The sequence below is a fragment of the Bombina bombina genome, chromosome 1 (genome assembly GCF_027579735.1).
Source record: "Bombina bombina isolate aBomBom1 chromosome 1, aBomBom1.pri, whole genome shotgun sequence".
In the NCBI taxonomy this organism is placed as follows: Eukaryota; Metazoa; Chordata; class Amphibia; order Anura; family Bombinatoridae; genus Bombina; species Bombina bombina.
The window spans coordinates 1,360,556,913-1,360,569,798 of record NC_069499.1 but is presented as its reverse complement, the minus strand read 5'-3'; the positions used below and the strand labels follow the sequence as shown (position 1 = coordinate 1,360,569,798).

Below are 12,886 nucleotides of genomic sequence, written 5' to 3'. Positions count from 1 at the left end.
ACAATCCAACATTGATTATGTTTTCTTCTTTTCTCTCTCTCCAAATTTTAAAAAAAACAACCATGTGTTTTATATCCCTGAATACTTTATTTCAACCTCTAGATTTTCTAAAACAAAGTGTGCTTGTTCTGTCAGTGCAGCATTTATAACTCTTACGCTTGTCATGTTGACCAGCCAAATATTTAATTACGCTTTTATTTCTTAAAGATTTAAAAAAAAAAAATTAAAAATAGATTTTGAAATAAAAATTGCAACCGACCTTCCTTACACATAACTCACACAAAATTTCAGGACCTTTTACTATGAGGCATGAAAATGAAAATTTGATTTTAAACCTCTTTCTCACATAATTCAAAGCATTGTCACCATATTGCTATGTTATAAAATGTATGTGCATTGTAATAGAGATTGCAGGTGAAATGTTCTATATCACTGTTAGAAGGCAGTGTCACCAAGAGGCATTTTACTACACTTCACTGTGGAATGTGATGGTTCTTGCCCACTGGTGGAATGTTAAAAGCAGTATTGCAACGTGCAGCAAGGGTGTATTGTAAATCAGAGATAGCCAACTATGTAGTACATTGGGGCGCGGATGAATGTTTTACAAAACTTAAGGCACTGCATATAAATGTTAGACATGTGCATTCGGCAGTTTTGTAAGTAGGCGGCCCCTAATTGACATAAATCTGGCTCTGAAAAGAGCCAAAACTCAACGAGGGGCCACCTACTTCCGAATTCGGTAGCTAAAGAATCTGCCGAATGCCCATGTCTAATAAATGTATGACTATTAACAAACAATTAATATATTTCCTAAAAATGTTAAGTGGGACAGGGTCAGATTTAGTTAAGGTTGCAGGTTAGTCTGTTTATTGTCTTCCCTCAAGAGGACTCGTCTGAGTTGTGATCGCCCCAAAGCACACATTTTTAGTTACTCTTTTTTCTACGTCCACTAAAACAACAGCAAAAACAGCAAAAAGTTTTTAGTTCTGCTTTTCCCAAAGGGCTGCAATAACTAGTGCCAAGGGTTGCTTGTAGCCCTCGTGCCGGCAGTTGGCCATCCATGATGTAAAATTGTAAGTGATCTCTTTAGCAAGATTGAATGACAATACAATGTACATACATACATACAGCTCTGTGCTAATACTTTATGTTTGAGTCTATTTGCGGCTACAATTGTCACCATTCTCATTTTTCTTGGCAACTATAGAGTCTTGTAGCCTTCCTGGATCAGGTTATTTCATCTTCCTGGCTGATGAAAAGTCAGATAATCTTTCTGAAGCCATTTTCTCTGAAAAATTACGCTGGTCATGGATCTAACTGCAACTTTTGACACATTACAGAATACACTGGACTCTGCCCTGAATGATCTAAAATCCAGCAAATGAATAGTTAACCATGCAGACAATACAGAACTTTTGGGGACTCCCCCAGTACAGTATTGATCTAAACATGGCCGACACATGCAATTATCACCACCTGATAAGACAAGACAACAGCTCATAATAGACACCTCCATAAATATACATTTTAACTCTGCTCCTACCACGTCAACATTGCAGATGTTTTCTGATCTTTTTATTGTTGTTTTAAGTTTCCCCTTATTGTTGTAGCTTATGCTACGGTTGCCTTATTTTCTGTTTTTAGTGTTACACATATTCACATACTCAGCAATTTGGTGCATATTGGACTTCTCATTTATTAATTTATAGAATGTTTTACCAGCAAAAATACATTGAGATTTCTCTCGTTTTGACTACAGTAATTGTCACTATTTTACAGGTACAGTATTTATTGAATACTAATTGAATACTGTGCTAGTGTTAAACTAAACGTAGCACTATTGCACCCCTAATATAGGTTAGTTCAAACATGTTTTCAAGTTTGTAAACACACTGGCAAGTGAAAAGAAAGCTAAAACACCTTGTTTCACTTTAAGGTGGTTTTCACTTTACAGCGGGGCTTCGGTCCCTAACCCGCTGTATAAGCGGGGTATACCTGTATGTCCTTCTGTACCGATAGGTAAATATCTACCACATAGGCTGTTTACCTAACATTATTTCTGATTTATTTATTCTAATGTAGCCTTGGGGTGGTTAGCTTCCCCTTGAATCTTCACAAGCGTTAATGACTATGTCACGATTCAGAAAATCTGCCATATTAACCTATGAACAAACAGCCTTCCTTTCTTTCATTTATTCTTTAATGCTGCTGTATAATAAAACCTAACATGTATTGACCCTGGTTTTCATTGCATTTTAACCTTGATCGTATTCACTGATTTATGGGAGCATCTTACACTGATTCCAACCAGTTTTGATGTACTATATCTCTTATAAATGAACAGTAAACACTTTCTTTGCATTTAAAGTTTTGCTGACATGAAAACACATTTTTTTCCTTTCATGATTCAGATAGAACATCTAATTTTAAACATATTTCCAATTTTCTTATATTATCTATTTTGCTTTGTTCTCTTGGTTTCTCCTTTTTTGAAAAGCTAGCTGCTGATTGGTTGGCAAATGCACATATTTGCTTTTTGTTATTGACTTACCTGTCTTTAGCTAGCTCCCAGCAGTGCAATTCTGTTCCTTCAACAAATAATACCACAACAAAGTAGCAAATTTGATAATACAAAGTAAATTGGAAAGTTGTTTAACACTCTATGCTCTATCTGAATCATAAAATAAAAAAATTGAGTTTCATGACCCTTTAACCCCTTCACTACCAGGAATTTCATAGAAAAACTTGCCCAAAGTACTAGAAATGTTTAAGCATTTTTTTTTTCTATCACTCCGTTTAAACAGAAATGGAGCCTTTGTTTTTTGATTTACCTATGAAAACACACACACACATTATATATATATATATATATATATATATATATATATATATATATATATATATATATATATATATATATATATATATATATATATATATATATATATATATATATATATATATATAATTTTTTTTTTTTTTAAAGTAGACAACCCAAAGTATTGATCTAGGCCCATTTTGTTATATTTGATGCAACTATTTGGCCGCTAAATATGATCACATAAAAAAACGTTTCTCTGGGGTCCCCTTTGTTCAGAAACAGCAGACATGCATGTCTTTGCAATTGTTTTTGGGCAAGGCTGCTAATTGCAGCTGCACACAACACTTCCCACCTCCCCCTCCAAATAATTTTCTGTAGTGTAGGGTCCCAACTCTCCCTGTCCCTTGCATAACATTTTTCCCATAGTGTAGTGAACCCCGCCTCTCCCTCCCTCTCCTTCTCTGCTGGGCCATCCATCTGCCTCCCTCCTTCCCTCTCACCGCTCCTACTCGGCACCAGTCAGTGTCACTCTCTGTAACGATCAGTGATCTGGCTTCATATGGTAAGAGAGTACAAGGCCATCTGCCCCCTGGTTGCAGCTCCTAACGTCTAAGCTGACAGCAGGTACCGCAACATGCGCCTCTGTGTTGGACAAATGTACTATGTCAAGACAGTAAGTTTGTGCAGAATTTTACAATCCATATTTAGAGTATTCCAGAGTGTGTAAAAAAGACCAGCTGCATTTTGTCTTTTACTTTTTAAATCTTCCAAGAAATAAAATGATTTTAGCCGAGATCAAGTGACTGTAGAGGCCAAGCCATGCAAAATAACACTTGTTACTCTTCCTTGGGCAGATAACGCCAGCACATCTTCAATATGTGTTTAGGATTATAGTCTTGCTGGGAAATTAATCCTCACCCATACAACATTAAGCAAGAACTTTAGGTTATCAAGCTAACAATTAAATAAATAGAAAAATATCTGCATCCACAATGATTCAAGTAACGAAAGCACATTCTAAAGATGAATAAACACACAGGATGTGGGTGGCGCCAGCAAAGGCAGCCTTAACACTATTATAAAGTACTTCAAATTCAGCTACGTTTTATAAAATGTATTATTGACATATGGAATATGATATTGTCATAAATAAAAAATAATATCACAAATAAAATTCTAGTGACACCGGTGTCTCTGAATCAATTAGTTAAAAATCAATATTTAGAAAACATTCACAATATATTCAGTTGTGCAATTTGGCATACAATCTAACAGGTATCTTTAAAGTTAGTCACAATGTAACTATTTATAATTGTATTGTCACTTTGTGAAACGTGAAAACCAAATAAACCAATACTTGTTTCGAATGGATTCCGTTAATGCACAGTTTATATTAACCAGTTATACGTATTTCTATTGAATATAGCAGGCATGTGAAGATGTTTTATCCCTGTGATTTAAATACACTGTTTGAAGGATTACCGCTCAGCTTTGGAGAGTGCTCAGGACGTCTCGTTAGTTCGGTATTAGGACAGCTTACCTTGCCAGCTGTAACTAAGTTATCTGGGAAAAGGTTCAGTATTCCTGTTACTCTTGGTGCGGGTCTCAGCTCACCTTATTTGTTGGTCTTGCTGCTTCTTGCATTCCCGTTCTTACCAAGTTGTGTTTAGATACTGGAAGTTACGTTGGGGTACGTTTTTCCTTTTACCCAATCATCTGTGAGAGCGCAGTGCGCGCACTAATTCAAAGATAGTTGTTGTTTAGTAGATAGTCCAAACTCCTACCGCTTCGTCAGTAGACTTACTCCAATTCCAAGAAGTTTTTTTCTCTCTCCAACTGACGTTGCGGTTATGGGAGTAGACATGATTTGGAGATTTTTCGAATCCTTGGTCTAGGTTGTAGAGCAGTAGGAAGTAACAATCTACGCGTTTCGGCTTTCGTAAAGCCTTTGTCAAGATTTTACACATTCAAAAGATGACTTAAAAAGAGCAGTCTTTATGAAAACAGTTTCTTAACCCCTTTTCATGTTAAAAAAAAAACAAAACAAAAAAAAAACAGTAAACTTCAATCACGGGCCAAACAAAACAAAAATTTCACAGTTAAAGACTGGAAAAACATCCTTCATTTAAGGAACAGCAACATGAGAGGCTAACGCCACAGTGTGTAAATCATTCAATTAAATATAGTACAGGAAATCACGTGTGGTGGTGTTTTGTCTGTTTAAGAGTTTGTGACCTGCACATTATAAACTACAATATTCTGCAGATGCAGGTTATCCCTTCAAAGCATAAGGCTGTGTGGTGGAAGATGCATTTTCAAGTAGGCAATGTCTGATGCTAAAACATCCATCAAATCTGAGACAGGACCATCTGAAGTACAAAAAAGAGCAACGAGCACTAATTTGCATGACTTTCCTCCACAATAACAGGACCCCTACCCATACCAACATACAGTGGATATAAAAAGGCTACACACCCCTGTTAAAATGTCAGGTTTCTGTGATGTAAAAAAAATTAGACAAAGATAAATCATTTCAGAACTTTCTCCACCTTTAATGTGACCTATAAACTGTACAACTCAATTGAAAAACAAACTGAAATCTTTAAGGTTGAGGGAAGTAAACAAAAAAAAACTAAAATAATGTGGTTTACACCCTCTTATAACTGGGGATGTAGTTGTGTTCAGAATTAAGCAATCACATTAAAAACCATGTCAAATAAGAGTCATCACACACCTGCCATAATTTAAAGTGCCTCTGATTAACCCCAAATAAAGTTCAGCTGCTCTAGTTGGTCTTTCCTGACATTTTCTTAGTCGCGTCCTACACAAAAGCCATGGTCCGCAGAGAGCTTCCAAAGCATCAGAGGGATCTCATTGTTAAAAAGGTATCAGTCAGGAGAAGGGTACAAAAGAATTTCCAAGGCATTAGATATACCATGGAACACAGTGAAGACAGTCATCATCAAGTGGAGAACATATGGCACAACAATGACATTACCAAGAACTGGATGTCCCTCCAAAATTGATGAAAAGATGAGAAGAAAACTGGTCTGGGAGGCTACCAAGAGGCCTACAACAACATTAAAGAAACTGCAGGAATATCTGGCAAGTACTGGCTGTGTGGTACATGTGACAACAATCTCCTGTATTCTTCATATGTTTGGGCTTTAGTGTAGAAGGCAAGACGGAAGCCTTTTCTTACAAACAAAAACATCCAAGCCCAGCTAAATTTAGCAAAAACACATCTGAAGTGTCCCAAAAGCATGTGAGAAAAGGTGTTATGGTCTGGTGAAACCAAGGTTGAACTTTTTGGCAATAATTCCAAAAATATGTTTGGCGCAAAAACAACACTGCGTATGACCAAAAGAACACCATACCCAAAGTGAAACATGGTGATGGCAGCATCATGCTTTGGGGCTGTTTTTCTTCAGCTGGAACTGGGGCCTTATTCAAGGTAGAGGGAATTATGAACAGTTCCAAATACCAGTCAATATTGGCAGAAAACCTTCAGGCTTCTGCTAGAAAGCTGAACATGAAGAGGAACTTCATCTTTCAGCATGACAACGACCCAAAGCATACATCCAAATGGCTTCATCAGAAGAATATCAAAGTTTTGGAATAGCCCAGCCAGAGCCCAGACCTGAATCCAATCGAAAATCTGTGGGGTGATATGAAGAGCGCTGTGCACAGTGGCGTCACTAGGGGGGTGCGGGTCACTGCAATTTCCACAAATAGTTTTCCCGGCTGCTTTTGCTTGTTTGTACTTTGCTCCTCCACTGCCCAATTTCCCTATGAATGTTGTGGGTGTGCCGTGGCGCTTGCGAAGTTGCGCTGCTAGCCAAAACCTGCCTGCCTATCTGTGCTCACTAATCAGTGGCGTGTGGAGGCGGAGCAGTGGAGTCACTCACTGCTGTGCTGTCTCTCTAATCGGGAACTGGGAAATCATGAGGGGGATGCCTGGCACCTGACCGCATGACTGTCTGACACTGTCTCTAAAGAAAAGGAGCCACGTATGATGCCCACCAGACCGGTACAGTTACGGTACACTAAGTTCACACTGAAGAGGTAGGAGGGGAGGGCAGGCGGGGGTCTGGGGGTGGGCAGAGAGCAGAGGTGCTTGGCCATAAGAAGCGGTAGACACGCGGCCCGGAGCTGTGCACTGACAGACTTGGAACAGAGTCTGAGAGCAGAATTTTCTTAGTTTGCGCGCCTAAACCTTTTCTTTAGTGATTTATTTTTAGAGTGCTCTGTTTATCTTTCATTTGATGCTCTGCTGAGCCAGGGAGCATCTCTAGGCATGAGCTTTATAATTAATGCAGTGCAGTTTACATATTTTGTATGTGTCTGAGTTTTTGTGTGTGTGTCTGAGTGTTTTTGTGTGTGTGTGTGTGAGTGCTTTTGTGTGTGTGTCTAAGTGTTTCAGTGTGTGTGCCCGAGTGTTTGTGTGTGTGTGCCCGAGTGTTTGTGGGTATGTGCCCGAGTGTTTGTGGGTGTGTGCCCGAGTGTTTGTGGGTGTGTGCCCGAGTGTTTGTGGGTGTGTGCCCGAGTGTTTTTGTGCGTGTGTCAGAGTGTTTTTGTGCGTGTGTCAGAGTGTGTTTCCGAGTGTTTGTGTGTGCATCTGAGTGTGTTTTTAAGTGTGTCTGAGTGTTTATATATGTGTGTGCCTGCTTTCTGGGGGGAGGGGGGGGTGACACCACAACGTACCGCACCGGGTGACACCAACCCTAGTGACGCCACTGGCTGTGCACAGGAGATGCCCTCGCAATCTGACAGATTTGGAGTGTTTTTGCAAAGAAGAGTGGGCAAATCTTGCCAAGTCAAGATGTGCCATGCTGATAGACTCATACCCAAAAAGACTGAGTGCTGTAATAAAATCAAAAGTTGCTTCAAAAAAGTATTAGTTTAAGGGTGTGCAGTGCACACTTATGCAACCATATTATTTTATTTTTTTATTTTTACTTCCATTTACCTAAAAGATTTCAGTTTGTTTTTCAATTGAGTTGCATAGTTTATAGGTCCCATTAAAGGTGGAAGAAGTTCTGAAATGATTTATCTTTGTCTCATTTTTTTTACATCACAGAAACCTGCCATTTTAACAGTAGACTTTTTATATCCACTGTATTTGGAAACATTTTAAAAGGGAGATAACAAAACACATTGTGGCATCCATAGACACTCTCTGGGATACTTTAAATGAGTGATGGAATAATGTGGATTTTTAAAAATGTGTAGTACTTTTTTTTACCCCACACAGTACTTAGCATTCAAAAGCAGCAGTTTAACTTTTTAAAGTTGCAGTCCATCTCAAACTGCTGCAATAATTTATATGTATAGATGTGCAGTCACCAATCAGCAGCTAGCTCACAGCTCCTGATCATACCTATGTATGCTTATCAATAAAATATATCAAGAGAACAAAGCAAATGAAATAATATAAGTAAATTGATAAGTTGTTTAAAATTGTATACTGCCAGTATCATGAAAGAAAATGTTTTGTGTTTCATGTGAGTGACAGAAGAGAAAGACAACTATGAATGTCAAGATGGTCAAAATAGAGAAAACAAACAATACCAGCAGACAAAATTTAGATGCTAAAGCAATTATATGGTGACCCACAGCACAAGTAAATCATCACAGTGATCATATTACTCAACAGTGACTGAGAATAATACTCATTTCAGTGAGTAGCTATTACCACTCTGTGCTGGTCGGTTAATATATTGCGCATTGTCCAGTCCCGTCAATATCACTGTCAGTGCTCATTCCGGTATTTGGTAACCAGTCAGTGCTCAGTGCTTATTCTCTGTCAAAAGTGGCTGTCGCTCTGCGGCCATTCGGTCTTCAAGTAGCGGTAACTCTTAGTAAGAAATGTTAGGGGTGGCCAGGAGATATTTTTTCAAATCCAAAAGTTTTAATGAATATATGCACTAAGGTACTGTGTGCGAATGCCAGTAGTCAGAATATCCTCACCTGTACCAGCTTTACCGTGCCCGACCAGTTCCAGCTTCTTTTCCAGCTCACTTTCTGTAAACTTCTGAGCTCACAAAAAAGATGCAGAGACTACAGTGCCCGCCCTGTCCAATCAGCTTATTCATCTTCCTTATTCAGCCAATGATAGCGTGCAATGGTTACGAGCGTCACGTTATCCCGCCCCTAAAGTCTAGGGTGGGCATGAATTTATTAGCCAGGTGATTGACAGGTTTGTTTTAACCTCAGATCTTCTGGATCTGTAGTGACAGCAACAGGTGCTAGACAGCTGAGAAAAGCACAGGAAGGGAAGAGACGTCAGTGAGACAACACGGAGTGACATAGCATTTTAATGGAGAAAAGGGAAAAGACAAGTGAGAATAAGGAAGTATGGTAAAATGTAAAGATAGAGGAGACAATGTAGGGTATTTGATAAATGTTTTATGTACAGTGCCAGCCCAGCCTAATACCAGGCGCACCATGTAATTTTTAATTCAATTACCAAAAATGTACAGCTGATTGCCTAGAGTCAGAAAACCAGTCCAATCGTACTTACATGCAGGAGTCATACAGGAAAGTGCGCAGAATAATAAAAAGGCAGCGAGTTCTGCTAAAAATAGCACAGGCTTTTAGCAGCTACAACCAATGAGAAAGAAAAAGTACTATGTACTTCAAGCATCAACTACTCCTCATTGAACTTTTCTTAAAGTTTGTTGGTGTGGGAAAAAAATGATAAATTAAACAATCTTATACCACGACTTGACAAACAAGAGGTGTTAAAGGAAAATGAAAAGTCCATAATTTATAAAGTGCATGCAATTTTACAAAACATTCTAATTTACCTTGGTTTTCTTAGTATTCTTTTTTGAAGAACATACACATCTTGAACACTATATGTATAATATTGTAACAATTTTGCAAAATTTTTTGTCATATAGTGCTCAAATAAAAGTTTAAAAGATTTTATTTTCTAATTGCATGCTCTATAACTTTTCACTTTTTATAATCAGATCCTGAATGTTAGTGATATTTTAGATGAACTTTAATTGATCATTGTCACGGATACCAGACAGCCAAGGCTACCCCCACTCCCCTACTACATGGCTCACTCCCTGTTACATTAGATTTGACCATTTCATGGCTTACGGGATCTCCCAGATGCGTTCTATGTGTTGTTTTGCTGTGTTCACTTGGTTATGGAAGAGCTGATCTATGACCGGGAAAAACCCTCCAAGTCTGGCTGGGCTCCTGAAACTCCTGGTCGGCCGCCTCACAACGGACACCCGCCTAACCCCTCTCATGCTGGCCGGGCTCCTGGAACTCCCGGTCGGCCACAGAACAGCAGGACACCTGCTAACTTTACCCCGGTCGCTCCATGGGCCCTTCGCCCCAGAGCTCCGTTCTCTTGGGGATTGGTAGCCCCTATGGAGGACAAGAGCTGGGGGAATTACCGGAGGGGAGCTCCTTTGGGAACCGGGTGTTTTGGATACCCCTACCCCCATAACTTCAACGGACTCTATCTTTGGTTGCCAGTAACGAATCATGCCGCTTTTTAGATTGTGACATCTGGGGACCCGAGAGCTTTAACATGACACACTGGAAGTGCTGTTGCTCCACCGGGATCACCCCAAAACCGCCACCCCTGTGTACTGGGATTCTGTGGGACTGTGGCTGCTATGGAGGCGCCATCCTGTCTGGAGAGGCGGGAATGTTGAGAAAATTCTGGGATTGTCCAGTGTCTTATCAAGATCAGCTTTGTGTATAAAAGGAGTGCGTGTTTTCCAATAAAATCAGTTCCTGTTTCACCTGAATGCTAGTATGTCTAGTTATTTGGGTGGGCTCTGGCTAAAATCACTTTCCTGGGCTGCATAGCAGCCTCTTCCAGGCAGAGGAAGGACCCTCTGGCAGAGCTACCTAGTCTGGGTAGCTGGAGTCTGCCACAGGGTGGGACCCTGAATACTGGTGCTGTCGGGCAGCAGGGGTGGCTACAGGCTGTGGTCACTTGCCAACTACATAGCTGCAGTTGGCAGGGGGGCAAGCAGGACCCGTTTTTTTTATCCGTCACAATTATTTCTAATGAAGTTGCGCTATAACTTACATTTTAATCTAGCTGTGACATTCTAATACCAAATGCTCCTGCCGTCCACTTCAAAAGTAATTTTTTTTGTGAGCTAACAGTTTGAGCTGTTCTCTAGCTACAATAAAAGCGCCATATGGATAAAGCGCTGATTGTAGAACAGTTCAAAGCGTTAGCTCACAAACAAATTACTTTTGAAGTGGGCGACAGGAGCATGCAGTATTAGAATTACACGGCTTGATTAAAAAGTAAATTATAGTGCATCTTCATTAGAAGTGATCAATTAAAAGTCCATCTAAAATATCACCAACATTCAAGCCGGACAGATAGCTCAGCATGCTAAGGCACTGTGGGTGAGCTCTGTAGCAAGTTCGATCCCCGGCGAAGTCCTCTCAGCCTTTCATCCTTCCGAGGTCGATAAAATGAGCAGCGCCTCGAGACCCTTACGGGTGATTAGTTGCGCTTTACAAGTACCCAATACATACATACATTCAGGATCTGATTATAAAAAGTGGAAAGTTTACCATCACCTTAAAAGGACAGGAAACCTCAAAATGTTATTTTATTTCATCATTTGGATAGAACATATAATTTTAAACAACTTTCCAATTTACTTCTATTCAAATTTGCTTCTTTATCTTGTTACCCTTTGCTGAAGGAGCATTGCACTACTGGTAGCTAGCTGAACACATCTAGTTAGCCAATCACAAGAGACAAATGTGTGTAGGCACCAATCAGCAACTAGATCCCACTAGTGTAGGATATATGCATATTCTTTTTCAACAAGGGATACCAAGAGAACAAAGCACATTTGAAAATAGAATTGAATTTAAAAGTGTCTTAAAATTGCATGCTCTATGTCATGGATACCAGGCTGCCAAGGTTAAACCTCCACCCCCTACTACCTAGCCCCTCACCTTTTCTCACCGGATTTGGACTTTGGAGAGCTTTTGCGATCTCCTAGATGCTTGGTTTTGTTTATTTTGTGTGCTTTACATCCTCGCGGAAGAGCTGATCTCTGACCGCCTAACCCCGTTCCGGCTGGCCGGGCTCCTGGAATTACCGACTGGCCGCGCCTCCCTGCATACCCGCTGACATTTACACCCGGTCGTTCCAGCGGCACTTAAAACCAGAGCTCCGCTCTTTTGGGGATGGGTACTCCCTAGGGAGGGCAAGAGGTGGGTTGTTTGCCGGAGGAGAGCTCCCTTGGGAACTGGGGGTTCCGGACCCCCCTACAACTCCTATTTCCCTTTGGCCTTCCCGGTGCATGTTTGATCACCTGTAACTCCGGCCCCAAGCCATGGATCATGACGCTTTTTGGACGGTAGCATCTGGGGACCGAGGGCTTTCCAACAACACCCTGGAAGTGCCGCCGCTCCCTCGGGATCAGCCCGGAATAGCCAACCCTGTACCGCTGGGACTCTACGAGACAATGAACACTATGGGGGGCGCCAGCCTGTCTGGAGGGGTGGGAGATCTGGGGATCTAATAAGGCTCTTTAGCTTGATAAGTTTGTGTATAAAAACAGAGTGTGTCCACAATAAAGTTGTTCTTTGTGTTTCACCGGAATACTAGTATGTCTAGTCATTTGGGTGGGCTCCACTATAATCACTTTCTCTGCTACATAGCGGCATGTTCTAGGTATAGGAAGGACCCTTTGGCGGAGCTACCCAGTCAGGGTAGCCGCTATCCGTCACAATCGGTTGGCAGCGGTGGGATGCTTCTGTCTACCTGGAAAATCCAAACCACCAACTGAAGCCCTCTTCGGATGGAGCAGCAGTACGCTGGGCTCTGGAAGATTACACTGAAACACTTGTTAAAAGCCCAGGGGAAAGTTGCCGGCAACAAGTCCAAGGCGGCATCATAGCCAAACTCATGGAAGGCCATCGGGCTAGCGAGCCAGCTAGTGAGACCGGTAGCAGCCAGGACAGTGAACAGCCCAGCAAGGCATGAACCAGGGAGACCACGATGTCCGAACTCCAGAGAGAGATCCAGTGGCGACTGGACCTCTATGGGACTGC

At 40.8% G+C, this 12,886-nt stretch overlaps 1 protein-coding gene across 5 annotated transcripts in view; it reads right to left on the bottom strand.

Annotated features, from left to right (window-relative positions):
* The window catches only part of LOC128650016 (phosphomevalonate kinase), a 227,400-nt gene extending 218,507 nt beyond the window's left edge, over positions 1 to 8,893 (bottom strand). For 2 of the 5 annotated variants that reach the window (XM_053703658.1, XM_053703692.1), the window contains exon 1: positions 8,792 to 8,887. The gene's annotated coding sequence lies outside the window, so the exon portion shown is untranslated. Of the gene's footprint in view, positions 1 to 8,791 lie in introns of all 5 variants that reach the window. The other 3 variants (XM_053703677.1, XM_053703685.1, XM_053703667.1) reach the window with 3 other exon arrangements.
* Positions 8,894 to 12,886: the final 3,993 nt, after the last annotated feature.